Genomic DNA, 14,779 nt, shown 5'->3' on the forward strand with positions numbered 1-14,779 from the left:
TTGATTATGACATCTGATGAGTAAGCTCAGGTTTGCCTATATAAATTTATTGTATTGAGTTTATTTTGAAAGAATATGAAATTTAATAGTTTTAACCTTATCCAACTCATGAGTGGTTTATATTTTCCCTTTTGCATGCTTTTACTTTAGCCGAGTCTTTCCCTGCCTTGTTTTGTTTTGTTTTGTTTTGGCTATTCAACATATCTTGTCAAATGTAGCACTAATCCCATATTTGGTGTCCAAAATTATGCAATTCACTTGGTATCAGGTGAGGGAGAAATTTTTTTCTGAAAGTACTTGAGATGAATCCCTCAAAGGTCCTGGGTTAATTCATGTGTTCAACAAACATTTACTATGCATTTGTAAGTTAGGCATCAGCTGTGTTCACCTCAATGAGCAAAATGGACCTGATGTACAGTTAATTGGAGGAGACTGATGTGAACTAATCAGATGAGCAAATAATCATATAATTCCATATAATTCTAAGTGAGCATGAGAGCTCAGGGGGAAAAAAAAAGATCAGAGAGCTTGAAAAAGTAATAGAAGGGGTTACCTCCGATGGTGAGAAGGGAGATGTTATAAAAAAGTTCTTTGGGAAGAAAATATGTTAGCAGTGACCTGTAGAATGAGAAGTTGTCAGCAATTGTGAGAAAAGTAAAATCTAAGTAGAGAAAGTAGGCAAAGGTCAACTCAGGAACTGAAGGAAGGCCAGTATGGGTAAAATGAGTGAGAGAGAATGGGATGCAATGAAGAAAGAGAACTTCTTGGAAGCCCTTGCGAAGTTCACCAAGTGTGCAGACACAAGTTACTATTGTGTTTCTGTGGGGACATGCTGCTAGACCTAACCAGGGAGTTGTTAGCACAAATGATGTGTATAACTTTCTGGTCTTTTAGGAACTCCTAAAATAAGGCTGCTAATAGATTGCATCACTTCTGCACTGGTGTGGGACTTCTTAGCTATCAGTAAAACAAAGAGGAAGTGTTGGGTGATACATAAAGGGAACCAGAGGTCAGGAAGAAGAGAGAAAGGTCACTTTCAGAGGCAGAATTAAGGTAAAAATCATGTTGTATAATGTCATAGTAGGTTCTGCTGGAATGGGGGTGGAGGGTGGGTGGCATTAATGTGCTCTCAATGTGAAGAAGGAAGGGCTGTGAAGTAGTGCCCATGACCTTGGTGTAGTTACCCTTCTGAGACTCTAATTGCTTCATAGGAATAAAGAAATAAATAATAAAGTATTAGTCACTTTCTTTCACAGGACATTTCCAGAGGAGCCCAAGACCATTGCTGCTTGGGCAGAACTCATGACCTGTGACCCTGTCAAGAAGGCAGGGGACCCCATCTTTCAATAGCTGTTAGACTCCACCTGGTGTAGAGCGACACCTGAGGCCCACTTGGAAATGTGATATTGTACCTTCTCCCATTAATATCTTTGAAAAGATTGAACACTTCACAGTGTCTTCCTAAAGTCAGAGCCAGGGGCATTTCATGGAGCTGCGGTCTTCAAACTGTGTGTATGAATTCTACAGTATGCAAAGGCATTACAAAGGTTACTTGGTTGTGTGTACTTTTGAAAACATCATTTCAAACCCTCAGTTAACATGTGTTCCCTTTCCTGAAAAAGATCTGCCTGATAACGAATCCAGATGAAGTTACAAGTTCTCTTTTCCAATTTCTCTTTTCATAATTGTTCCTCTCCCACTTGACAAAGAAACTTTCACCTCTTTCCTAGTCCAAATTTCACTATGGTGCGTTGCTATGAAAAATACCAAAAAATTTTCCGAAAGAAATCAAAAGGACCATTTGAAATACTATCTTGGGACTGGTATGAAAAAGTGAACTACTCTAATGATTGAGCGACATTTTGTGTGTGTGTGTGTGTGTGTGTGTGTGTGTGTGTGTGTGTGCGCGCGCAAAAAAATTGATCAATTCTTTGCTTTTAACAAAATCGAAGGAGGATGTATTTCAAGGCTACAACTGATAGATAGTTGAGAATGATATTTGATGTTACATCCTCAGTTTTGGAGTATTTTTTGGCATGTGTCTTCATTGCAAGGCAACTAATGATGCTATCGTACCAAAACTTACCCCTTTTCCCATATATCTATTTATTTATAGCACTTGTTATAAAACTTAAATATAGGAATATAATTTATTCTGCAGTGAAATATATTCACTCACAATGAGCAGATTGAGAAATTCAAGACCATTTACCTCATTAAGAGATGAATTTCCAGTGAAACTTTAGTTTTTACATTTCACAGTTATTAAACTTATAACATGTTTTGAATAATTATATACTAAACTGTGTGATTATAATGATAGCTACATTTAAAAGGAAAATTTTAATATTTGAAGCATTATGGTTGCAGTGTATTTTTTAACAACTAAATGTCCACTTACATGCTTTTTTGTTGCATAGACATTTGATAGGGCTATAAAATGCATTAAAATTTAAAATACATTACGAATTTGATAATTTCTAAGAAAATAGAATGGAAATACAAGTTTAAGGAGAAATGTTAACAGTATTAAATTTCTGGTTGTTAATGAAGAATTGGTTCGTAAATTTTTTTAATGAATAATGGAGACCAAATTGCCATGGCCTTTAGATTTCATTGGATACAGTTTTAGGAAGTTATTTAACAGTTTTATTTTAAAATGTGAATTTTATAGTGGGTAGCCCATTCCTGGAATTTGTTTGCTTGTTTACTTATTTATTTATTTTGCAAATATTTAAACTTATGATGAAAATAAATAAATTTGACTTTAAAATATATGAGGGAATAAATAGTTATTCAAAAATATCTTAGGGGTGCCTGAGTGGCTCAGTCAATTAAGCATCTGTCTTGATTTCAGCTCAGGTCATGATCTCATGGCTGATGAAACTGAGCCCCGTGTCAGGCTCCATGATGAGTGTGGAACCTGCTTGGGATTCCCTCTCTTCCTCTCTCTCTCTGCTTCTCCCCAGCTCTTGCACCCTCTCAATAAACAGACAAACAAACAAACCTAACAAAATATTTTAATAATTCTAATTTTTTTTTTCAACGTTTTTTATTTATTTTTGGGACAGAGAGAGATAGAGCATGAACGGGGGAGGGGCAGAGAGAGAGGGAGACACAGAATCGGAAACAGGCTCCAGGCTCCGAGCCATCAGCCCAGAGCCTGACGCGGGGCTCGAACTCACAGACCGCGAGATCGTGACCTGGCTGAAGTCGGACGCTTAACCGACTGCGCCACCCAGGCGCCCCTAACAAAATATTTTAGATTAAAATAAAATTGAAGTTTGATTGTCACAGGCAATTGAGGGTTTCTTCCCAGGTCTGACTTCCTCTTCTAAAAATCCTTAGACACTATTGCCAACTGTAGCCATAGTTAACCCATATTTGATCATCAGATATGCTAAAAATACATAGAGATTGGAGGCATGGACTTGATAGCATAAAGTGTTAGCAGCAACAATAATCTATAGAGAATTATAGCCCTGATGAGAATTATTAACCTATAGTCTTTTTAATTTCTTGAGGTTAGAATGTTGGAGGGATGTCCTTGGAAAGGTAAGCATAGATATCTGGAGGGATGCACGATGGAAAAGACTGGGGACAAAGGCCTTCTACCTTCTAGGTCATAGTGAAAGGTCTCTATTCCGTGGACAAGTCTATGGGAGAAAGAGAAGAAAATAAGAGGAGAATATATCCAACTTAGAGATAAGAGATAGGGAAGAGTAGGTTAGAAGGGTTTGATTTTTTTAAGCTGAAAGCAAGAATAGAAAGGAAAGGGGAAAAAAAAAGAACATCCTAACAAAAAGACAAATGATTGGGAAAATTCATGGTAGGATGAAATATATTAGATTTAAATCAGTAAAAAAAAAAAGTTAGAGACAAATGAGGCCAAAGGTTAGAAATAAAATCAAAGCAGATTAGGTATTAAAAGAGTAGAGTTATGTTATGAAAATAAATATGTAAAGGAAATTAAAGATGAAGAAAAGAAATTTAGAACTAAGGAAGTGAAAGAAAATCAAACTAAAAAGCTTTAAAAAATAAGTAATAATCAGTAGGAGGTGAAAGGGTCATAGAAAAAGATGTGTGGGGAGCAGAAGTTGAGAGGACTGTGACTTAGTGCTGGATGAGCAGAGCAGGGACCCTTCTCTCTCTTCCTCTAGTAAGACCAGGTGGCCTGCACCCCAGTGAATGGGTTGCACTTACACGTTAGCCATGTTTCCTTTATACAAACATCTGAGGCAGGGGAGTGCCTGGGCTTGGCCCCAAGCAAGCAATTACCCCATATTTCATTGTTGTGTTGGAAAGATTATTCAGCAGAGACATCCTTGCATAGATAAGACAGGTGATGGCATGATGAGGTGACATGGGAGAAACTAGGAAGGTGGTACTTCCATCTCCATCTCACTTACTTATATCTCACTTACTTAGTTACATTACCTCCATCTCACCTACCTTGAGTCTGATAGGGTTGGTTGTTTCTGAAAGCTAATAGAAGAAAGTTTGGGGAGCATTAAGGAACCTGTGCACTGAGTAGAGCCTAGCTTCCTACTACCCCAAATAGAAGCAGGTCTGTGCTCTCCAGCTTCTCATGCCCTACCTGAAGAAGAGACTCTAACATCACTATGTCCATCAGTGCAGCATTGCAGAAAACAAGAATCCAAATCCCAGACCCGTCCATCACCCAGTGTCCTTGGAGTGCATGTTGCCCAGCAAGGGCAAGGAAGCCCTTAGGGTAGGTTGCCAAGTGTGTGTGGAAAGAAAGGGGCAGTTAGATGACGGAAACTGATAGCATATTCACCGGTCTCAACTCCTTTTTTTTATTTTTTATTTTTGTAGAGCCAATCTTTCCTCTAGGAATCCTTAGCCATTTTTTAGCTTCCTGTAGCATGAGCCACACTGCTTGCTTCTCAAAGCACAGAGTTTTTTCCATGCTCCCATACCTAGATTCCCTCTGGGAATGGGGATTCTCTTCTCCTAGGCCTTACAGATGCTGCTATATAAAAGGCCACTGAGACCATTGTCTTGTCCTGCTCTAGTCTCTTATCTAAGGTGTTCAGTAGTGATGAATAAATTTTAGCATAGGCATAGATATGCATATGAAATAACCTGGAAAGCATGGATGGATCACTGCTGTAAAAACTGACTCTGGCTGTGTCAAGGAATTTGATTCCACTGTCGTTTAGTGAGTGTTTCTTAAATGGGCTAACTGACAGTAATTTGTCAGATTCTTTCTAGGCCTTTCCTCAGAGGTACCAGCCTTGTGAGCATCATGTCAGTTAGTATGTTTTTCTGGCAATTTTTTATTCCTGGGAAGATCATTTTACATTAAGATATATATATTTCTAGAAGCAGAGAAATGTCTGACTGAACTAAACATTTATGGAAGTTAAAATAAGAATTTGTGCTTTTTTAGTAGCATGTCACAGCTTTTCCTGAAAATCTCAGGCAAAAGTAAGTGACATGGGTAATAAAACAGTTCCTTCTATAAAAACGGAATGAAGAAAAAGAAAAAGAATCCAAGTACAGTATTACTACACTTCGGGCAAAATTTTCAAAAGTTTGTTATGATAAATATGTTATATAAAAGGCAAATAATGCATATTGTAAAATATCACTAGATCACTCAAAACCTATGAATACAATGAGGTTCCATTAACAGTATTGCCTGATCTAATTGCATTGTGTCTGCCTCCCCCCTCCTTTGCATGGCTGCGTCTCCTCAGTCACTCCTGTCGTCCCTCTTTGTCTTCCTGTTCCAATCTCCTCCGTTTATTTCTGAGAGTCTCCAATGTTTCACATGCACTGTAAACAGTTGTGTTCCTTGCCATCCCTCACCTGAGTCTGTCTCCTTGCTGTCCTACAGGGGAAGGCTGTCCTTCTAGGCAGGGCCACCCTTCAGTGGTACCTGATCCCTCTCTCTGTGGATGATGTATCTGTGGTCTCTGATATCCATATGTCTAAGATGATGGAGGAACTGGCTCTTTGCTGACCTCCATGCTGTATTTTGTCCCCTGTACCCTGTTTGTGCTCAGAGTTTTGTTTTGTTTTTAATGAATATAGTTTCTTGATCATCTCATGATAACCCCTCTCTTCTTTTGGGCTAAAAGCCAAGCTATCATTTGTGAATGTATTGTGTTTAGGGGCATCCAATATTTTTTAGAAAGAAAGGTGACAGACACCATGACATTCCCCAAACCCCTACAGTATTAGTCAATTCAGGCTGCCATAACATGATCACATGGAATGGGTGGCTTAAATGATAGGAATTTATTTTTTCACTCTTCTGGGGGCTGGAAGTCTGAAATCATGGTGCCAGCATAGTCAGGTTCCTGATGATATCTCTTCTGGCTTTCAGACAGCTGCCTTGGTACTGTATCTTCACATGGGAGATAGAGAGGGTTCTGCTCTGTCTTCCTCATCTTATAAGGGTACCAGATCGTTAGGACCACAAGTAACCTTGATATCCTCCTAAAGGCCATATAGCCAAATATAGTACCCTTGGGGAATAGAGTTTCAGCATATCAATTTAGGGGGAACAATTCTGTCCACAGCACCTATGGAATACTTAACCTTCCTTCTGGAATATTCTCTTACCTGCCTCAAGAAATTGCTGAAGCAAAATGAACAAACCTTTTAGAATTTCTTTAAAAAGGAAGAGAATTTATTTGAGCCTAAGTTAGGGCAGCTGCCCAGAATACTCAATCTTCACAAAGAAGAGAGTACTCTGGAAAAGGAATACAGGTGTGTGTGTGTGTGTGTGTGAGTGTGTGTGTGTGTGTGTGTGTGTGTGTATTTGTAAAAAAAAATTTAATGTTTATTTTTTAGATAGAGACAGACTATTAGTGGGGGAGGGATAGAGAGAGAGGGAGACACAAAATCCAAAGCAGCTCCAGCCTCTGAACTGTCAGCACAGAGCCTGATGCAGGGATTGAACCCACCAACTGTGAGATCACGACCTGAGCCAAAGTCAGATGCATAACACTGAGCCACCCAGGCACCCCCATATATATGGATATCTCTCTATATAGATATCTCCCTATATAGATCTATATAGAGAGATATCTATATAGATATAACCCATATATATGTATATATATATCCCATATATATGTGTGTGTATATATATATATATTTTGAGAGAGAGAGACAGAGGGACAGAGGGAGAGAGAATTCGACTCAAGGCTCAATGTCATGAACCATGAGATCATGACCTGAGATCATGACAAAATCAAGAGCTCCTGGACACTTAACCAACTGAGCCCTCCACGCGCTCCAGGCTATGTATGTTTTTAGTTACATCAAGAGTCACACATCATCATGACAAAGGACATCCCAGAAAATTACAAACTTTATCTTATGCTTTTAGTATGTACAAGGTGGCAGGTTTCAGAGGTATGGGACCAGAACTTAGGGAAAATCTTACTGCTATCTTTAGTTTGAAATGTTTCTTTTAGGTCATTTGCCAACAAAGCAGATGTACACTGTGTGCTTGGGGCAAGAATAGAGCCCATACTTTGAAGGTTTGGTTAAGGCATTCTGACCTTCATGGATGTAAAAGTGTAGCTTCCCTGGGAGCCCAGGAGCAGGGCCCACAAACATTAAATGTTGAAAGTTTCCTTTATCCCATCCCACCTGTAAACAACTCTGTGCTATAGCTCTCTACTGCCTGGGGAGGTCTCTGATTAGAGTTAAGCCTGCTGATACACCTTGGACTTATAGAATGCAAGATCACAAGTTTGGTCAGAATCAGGCCAGTCAGACCCAATTCTGAATACTAGCTGCATTATTTAGTACCTGCCAGGACTTGGCAAGTTATTGTAACCTCTCCAACACTAAGTTTTATTCTTCAGAAAATGAAGAAAATGAACAATACTTACCTTGCAGAACTTTTGAAAATTCAAAATAATAAAGTAGCACGCACCCAGGATTATGCCTAGAACATGGATTACTGACTTGTTATATGATGCTTCAAAGAAGAAAGAGGAGAAGAAGGAGGAATCTGCTTTAAGAGGTACTTGGAAGTAATAAAAATGACCTTTCATTTTCTAAAATAAACTATAGTATTTTTAGAAAAAGGAGGGTGGGAAAACCATGCCAGTAAATTAAATAATCAGTGAGGTACTGAAGTTCTCAAAATTTTGGAAATTTGGGGTCTATCAAGACACAGTGATATCCTAATATAGTTTCTTAAGCTCTACTAGGTTTTATAAATTTTAGGTTTGTTTTTATATTTACACAAATAATAACAGTTCATTTATTATTTTGAGACCTAGAACGATTTATAAGGATATTTAAAGGATAACTTTAGAGGCGTCTGGGTGGCTCAGTTGGTTAGGTGTCCAATTTCGGCTCAAGTCATGATCTCACATTTTGTGTGTTCGAGCCCCGCGTTGGGCTCTGCACTGACAGCTCAGAGCCTGGAGCCTGCTTCAGATTCTGTCTCTCTCTCTCTCTCTCTCTCTCTCTCTCTCTCTCTCTCTCTGCACCCTCCCCCACTTGTGCCCTCTCTCGCTCTCTCAAAAAAACCCACACATTAAGAAAATAATAATAAAAGAGAACTCTAGTGTGTCTTCTTTACTGACATTCAAGAAAATAGATTGAACTTTCCTCCTTGTTTCTTTCAGCCCAAGTTTATAATTCCAAAGCCAGGTGAAGAGACCTGTGCCTGGGCCCATCCAGTCTTCTTTCCTTCTGTCTTTGTCTGCCATGTAGATTTTCTTTCTTTCTTTCTCTTTCTTTCTTTCTTTCTTTCTTTCTTTCTTTCTTTCTTTCTTTCTTTCTTTCTTTCTTTCTTTCTTCCTTCCTTCCTTCCTTCCTTCCTTCCTTCCTTCCTTCCTTCCTTCCTTCCTTTCTTTCTTTCTTTCTTTCTTTCTTTCTTTCTTTCTTTCTTTCTTTCCAGAACACTCCACAAATTTGCATGTCCTCCTTGCACAGGGGCCAGGCTAATCTTTTCTGTATCATTCTAATATTAGTCTATGTGCTGCCAAAGCCAGCACCAGATTCACTTAAAAGAACACATGCCATACCTTAAGGAGGAGGCAAGCAGTAGGGCTTAGCAATGGAGCATGCAAGAACTCAGCATTTTTTCCTAGCACTTGGGGAACATGAATAAGTGAAGTGTGGGCATATATGAGTGAATACATCAGATGTCAGGGGACTGAATTTATTTGTGTCAAAAGAGAGCAGAGAATGCTATCCACTTAATGTTCTTATTTGTGAAATTGCTTTTTCATCTTTTATTTTGTTATTTTATTGTCTGTGATCATTGCAGAAGCATCAGAAATTACAGAAGAGCCAAGTGGTTTCTCTGGAAAAATTATAGATGGTGATGGATGACGATGTAATCGTGTGACAGTAAAATGCTGTATCGAGTACTGAGCTCCCTGCTGGATTATAGAAAGAACACATGAGTAGATAAAAGCACAACAATTTTCTTTTCACTGTGTCTCAGGAGAAAACAATGCAGATCAGCATAGATGGAAGCAAATGAGATTAGTTAAAGGAAGGAACTTAAATAGCATAGACCAAGCCGGAGTAGTGATTGCAAAAGAGATGACTCACCTAATAAAAGCATAAATGAGAAAACGTGTTGTTTCATCTTAGATTTTATTGGTCATTTTCGTGAGGTGATTTCATGCTTTAGAAAGGAATCACACAACACAGACTGACACAAAGAGCTGATAATGATATGGTTAGCTGAATTAAATGATTCTAGACCCCGGATTGAAATTTCACTTCTATTTTCTAGGTCAACTGTCTACATTGTTTCAGTGAACTGAGTTGATTGTAAAAACTACTGTGTTATTGGGAGATGGCCCAAAAACATCTCCATGAACTGTGTAGACTACACACTGTGCAAGAATATACTGTGTACAGGGACATGCAATATTTTTTAAAGTATTGGTAAAAATTTTAGGGTCATGTAAACTACTTACATGCCCTTAATCACCATAAGATAAAGAATGCACATGTAGAACATAAATTTCATACGTGAAAAAAGAATAGGTCATATATACACATGTATTTACAATCACCTCACTATTAAGGGGTCATGATTAAAAATAGATTCTATTTGACTTATCCAACTTCTTAATACTAGAATAAAGAACTTCTTTGGAGAAAGAACCTTTTACTAGAAACCCACTTTTCTGAATCTCTTTGAGTTGAGCAAAAAAGGAAACCAAAAAGGCCCAGAAGTCACAATGCAAAGTGTGTGTTCAAAGTTTATTAGGATTGATTCACTAGTGTGTTTAGTTTTCCACCGTACATTAAGGCATGGACTTTGCCTGGAGGGTAAGAATTACCTGCAGTTCCTGCTCTTTTTTTAGTCAAGTAGGTGCATAATGATGCATTGTATACAGAATAGCAGTCACCAAATGCCCTTGAAAACTCAGGCAAATAGACCACATCACATTTCATTGTGTGACCCTGATGAGGCATGACATTTATTTTGGGATAAGAAATGCTAACATAATTTAAGGCATTGGGAATGGTCCTTTGAGGAGAGATAATGAATTATCCATTGATTTAATCTAAGAAAAGAGGATGGAGAAATAATATGGGAGGGATTTGATTTCATGTGTAACTTGTTCAGGAGACTGCATCTTACCAGGTTTTGAATAGCACATTCCTAGCTGTTCGTGTGGCCTGTTCTTGGTGGAGAGAGTTAGATGAACAAGTTCAAAGATTATCCTATTTTATTTTATTTTATTTTATTTTTCAACGTTTTTTATTTATTTTTTTTTGGGACAGAGAGAGACAGAGCATGAACGGGGGAGGGGCAGAGAGAGAGAGGGAGACATAGAATCGGAAACAGGCTCCAGGCTCCGAGCCATCAGCCCAGAGCCTGACGCGGGGCTCGAACTCACTGACCGCGAGATCGTGACCTGGCTGAAGTCGGACGCTTAACCGACTGCGCCACCCAGGCGCCCCTCAAAGATTATCCTATTTTAAAGAGGAAGAGTAGAAAATGAGGAGACTGCGCAGTGCTGGTTGTCTGTGCCTGTCACTAATGCTGCCTGGATTTCTTCTAATTGAAATAATACAAAGAGAGCTCAGATTATCAAAGTTTTGCTCTGCTGTGAGAAGTAGTTACAGGTAGTGGCATAAAGTCTAGAGCTAGATAGCTTGGTTTCAGTGCTAGCTCCTCTTCTTAAAGGCTGTGTGACCTTGAGCCAAGTAGTTAAGCTTTCTTGGTTCTAATATTCCTCATTCATCAAATGAGCACAACAATAAACCTTACCTCACAATTTTGTTTCAAATATGAAATGAATATTGTTAATGTTAGGGCATTTTTTGGCACCAAGTGAGTCCCCATAGATGTTAATTGTCATGGATATTTGTTTTTCCAAAATAAAAATAGCCTTATTATTTTTCATCTGTTTATGAAAGAAATGTGCTTATTATGGAAAAGATAGATTTTAGAGGAATAAAGAAGAAAAAAAAGTTATTTGGAATCACTTTACCCTCAGATAACTATAGTGAACATTTAGGTATTATCCTTCAAGACAGTTTTCTGTATATCAAGCATGCATAATGCATAAAATTATGTCAGGCACATATCTCATGGCGCCAATCTCCCGCTGGTTCCTAGTCCATTCCACCCCTAAAATAACACAGATTAACCTGTGGCACTATCATATAACAAAATCCAGTGCTCCTCAAAGATAGCATCTTCTATAAATTTTTCTTGAGTATTTCACCCTCTTTTGAGTCCCCATTATTGTACTATGTGCTCATTTGATGGGGCCCTTAACACACTTGATTCTCATCCAACAAATATTTATTGAATATTTTTACTGTGCCAGGCACTGTGTGAGGTGTGGTGTGGTAGTAGTGAATAAAAAGAAGTAGAGTCCCTGCCTTGATGGAACTTAAGTCTTTGGGGAGAAAAGAAATGCACTAATCAAATAATCACACACATATATGTACAATTTTCCAAACAGTGATAAATCTTATAAGGAATATTCCAGAGTAATTGCTCTATAATAAATTCATCTATAGGATGAGTTACAAACAACAATAGGAACTATGATTGCAGAGAGACTGTGCCTGAAAGAATAACGGTTACGAGAAGATAAAGGAGGATGGGAGGAAGGGAAAGGAGGATAGAAGGAGAGAATGTGAAAACACTAAGATGCTCTTTTTTTTTCCAAAAAAGGAGAGTCAGTTGTCGTATTTATCCACCATAATGTCTTTTTTTTAAGTTGGTTTATTGGTATTGGGAGAGAGAGAGAGGGGGGGGGGAGGGAGGGAGAGAGAGAGAGAGAGAGAGAGAGAGAGAGAGAGAGAGAGAGAGAGAGAGAGAATTCCAAGCCTGACATGGGGCTTGAACTCAAGAACCGTGAGATCATGACCTCAGCCAAAATTAAGAGTCAGATGCTTACCTGACTGAGCCATTCATGCACCCCTCCAATAAAAAGTCCTGTGATTATATAAAGTTTAACAATTATATCTTCAGGTTATTTTCTTCTGTTGACACCAATTGCAGTTAAATTGAATAATATTAAATAAAAATAACAGTAGAATATAATTCACATTTTTAGAAAAATATTTCTCTCATTTATCTTTCTGTCCACCAAACCATCTATCATATGTCATAACACATTCTTAGAAAGATGTCTGGAATCATGTTTACCTAATGTTTATGCTTTCTTTTTGGTGGTGAAATTGTACAATTGCCCGTTTTACTTTCATCTTTATTTTTTTCCTTATATGTAAATTAAGGTAAGTATGCATTAGTTTTTTTTAGAAAAGTGGTTTTCCTAAGAAAAAGAGACTGGGATTGAAGCAATTATGCCAAAATGGTTGTAACAAAAACTCCCTTAAAAGTTGTAGTGAAGATTAAAAATGACGTAGGTAAGGTGCTTGGCACAAAGCCTGAAATACAGTGAGTGCTACATGGGAGAGCTATAACTCAGTTGTGAGTTTTTGCTTTTGGTAGACAAAGAGGTAGGAGAAGCTGAATAGAGGTGATGGCTGACCCAGTTTGGAGCATTTAGGCTTGAAAATCAAGATGGTGATGATATGGGCTAGGAAGTTCAGAGAATAAGAACAAGGTTATAAAATAGTTAAATGGGATGAGTATAGAAAGATAAATGAAGCAAAGAAAATGCATTGGGAAAAGTTTGCTTATAAACAGTTTTCATGATTCTTATTGTTATACCACAGTGCAAAGACAGTAGACTATACTGCTTTGTGTTCAGTGATTTGCATACTATATTTTCCTAATCTCCTCTGTTAAAGAAGTCTTTAATCCAAAGTTTTATAATATAATCTCTTTTTTAATACTTTCATAGTTCTGTTTTTTAATTTTTGTTAATGTTTATTTTTGAGAGAAAGAGAGAGAGAGATGGAGGGAGGGAGGGAAGGAGAGAGGAAGACAGAATTTGAAGCAGGCTCTGAGTTCTGAGCTTCCAGCAGAGAGCCCGAGCCTGATGCCGGGCTCGCACTCACAGAGTGGTGAGATCATGACCTGAGCTGAAGTTGGATGGGCAGTTAACCAACTGAGCTACCCAGGTGCCCTACGTAGCTCTGATTTTTACATTTAAATTTTATTTATTTATTTATTTATTTATTTATTTATTTATTTATTTATTTATACGTTTATTTATTTTTGAGACAGAGACAGAGCATGAACGGGGGAGGGTCAGAGAGAGAGGGAGACACAGAATCTGAAACAGGCTCCAGGCTCTGAGCTGTCAGCACAGAGCCCGATGCAGGGCTCAAACTCACTGACAGTGAGATCATGACCTGAGCCGAATTCAGTCGCCCAACCGACTGAGCCACCCAGGCGCCCCTACTTTCTGTTATTAAAATTTAGTCAGATTTAATTCCAAATTTTATTAATCTATTTTCTATTAATCTATCTATAATTGTGATTATGGTAATGTCATAAAGGAATATAATTTTTTTTCTTTAAAATTTTTTTTAATGTTTATTTATTTTTGAGACAGAGAGAGACAATGCATGAACAGGGGAGGGTCAGAGAGAGAGGGAGGCACAGAATCCGAAGCAGGCTCCAGGCTCTGAGCTGTCAGCACAGAGCCCAAAGCGGGGCTTAAACTCACGGACCAGACTGTGAGATCATGACCTGAGCCGAAGTCAGACGCTTAACCGACTGAGCCACTCAAAGGTCCCATAACTGTTTTTTCTAAATACATAACCAATGATTCTATCACCATAGACTAAAATAGCCATATTTTCCTCATCTACTTGAAATGCCACCTTGATAATCATAAAATTTCCATGTTGTTGTGATAATTTTTCATATTTGCATGGTCTGTTTTTGACCTGTATTTTGTTCTATAATTTATCTAGTTCCTTGCCAATACTCCCTTTGATTCCTGTGAATTTATGTGACTCTACATAAGGCAAGTGAGAATGGAAAAGGGAAGATGGATTGGAGTTTTTATTAAAGCAAGTGAAAATGGCAGATCTCAGTGGCCATTTGTATGCTGACAGTGAGAGAGCACAGAATAAAGGGTGACTCCCAAATATCAAGTTGTTTCTATTTGATGGATGATTGCCTTATTGTTGGAGAGAAAAAAAAATTTTTTTCTCCATTCTTCAAGATTCTTCTAGCTGGACTCAGAATTAAATTGGCACAAGACAGATCAACAGGAGAAAATCAAGTGTAATTTCATATGAGTGGGGAATTTGCATAAACATGAGACTCCAAAGACAGTCAGGCAAAACGAGGAATATATGTCATCCTGAACTAAGGAAAAGGAGATAGGGGTCTGGAACTTCACAGGGAAGAAGAGCAATTCATGGAAAG

The 14,779-nt window shown here is 38.2% G+C and overlaps 1 long non-coding RNA gene and 1 other non-coding gene across 6 annotated transcripts in view; one reads left to right on the forward strand and one right to left on the reverse strand.

Moving 5' to 3' along the window:
* The window catches only part of LOC131491155 (uncharacterized), a 488,422-nt gene that overhangs the window by 410,616 nt on the left and 63,027 nt on the right, over nt 1-14,779 (forward strand). The gene's annotated exons all lie outside the window — the stretch shown is intronic.
* LOC131489657 (U6 spliceosomal RNA) lies at nt 8,890-8,996 on the reverse strand. Its single transcript, XR_009250671.1, has one exon. It is a non-coding gene; the product is annotated as a U6 spliceosomal RNA (small nuclear RNA).

Source organism: Neofelis nebulosa, chromosome 1 (genome assembly GCF_028018385.1).
Source record: "Neofelis nebulosa isolate mNeoNeb1 chromosome 1, mNeoNeb1.pri, whole genome shotgun sequence".
Lineage (NCBI taxonomy): Eukaryota > Metazoa > Chordata > Mammalia > Carnivora > Felidae > Neofelis > Neofelis nebulosa.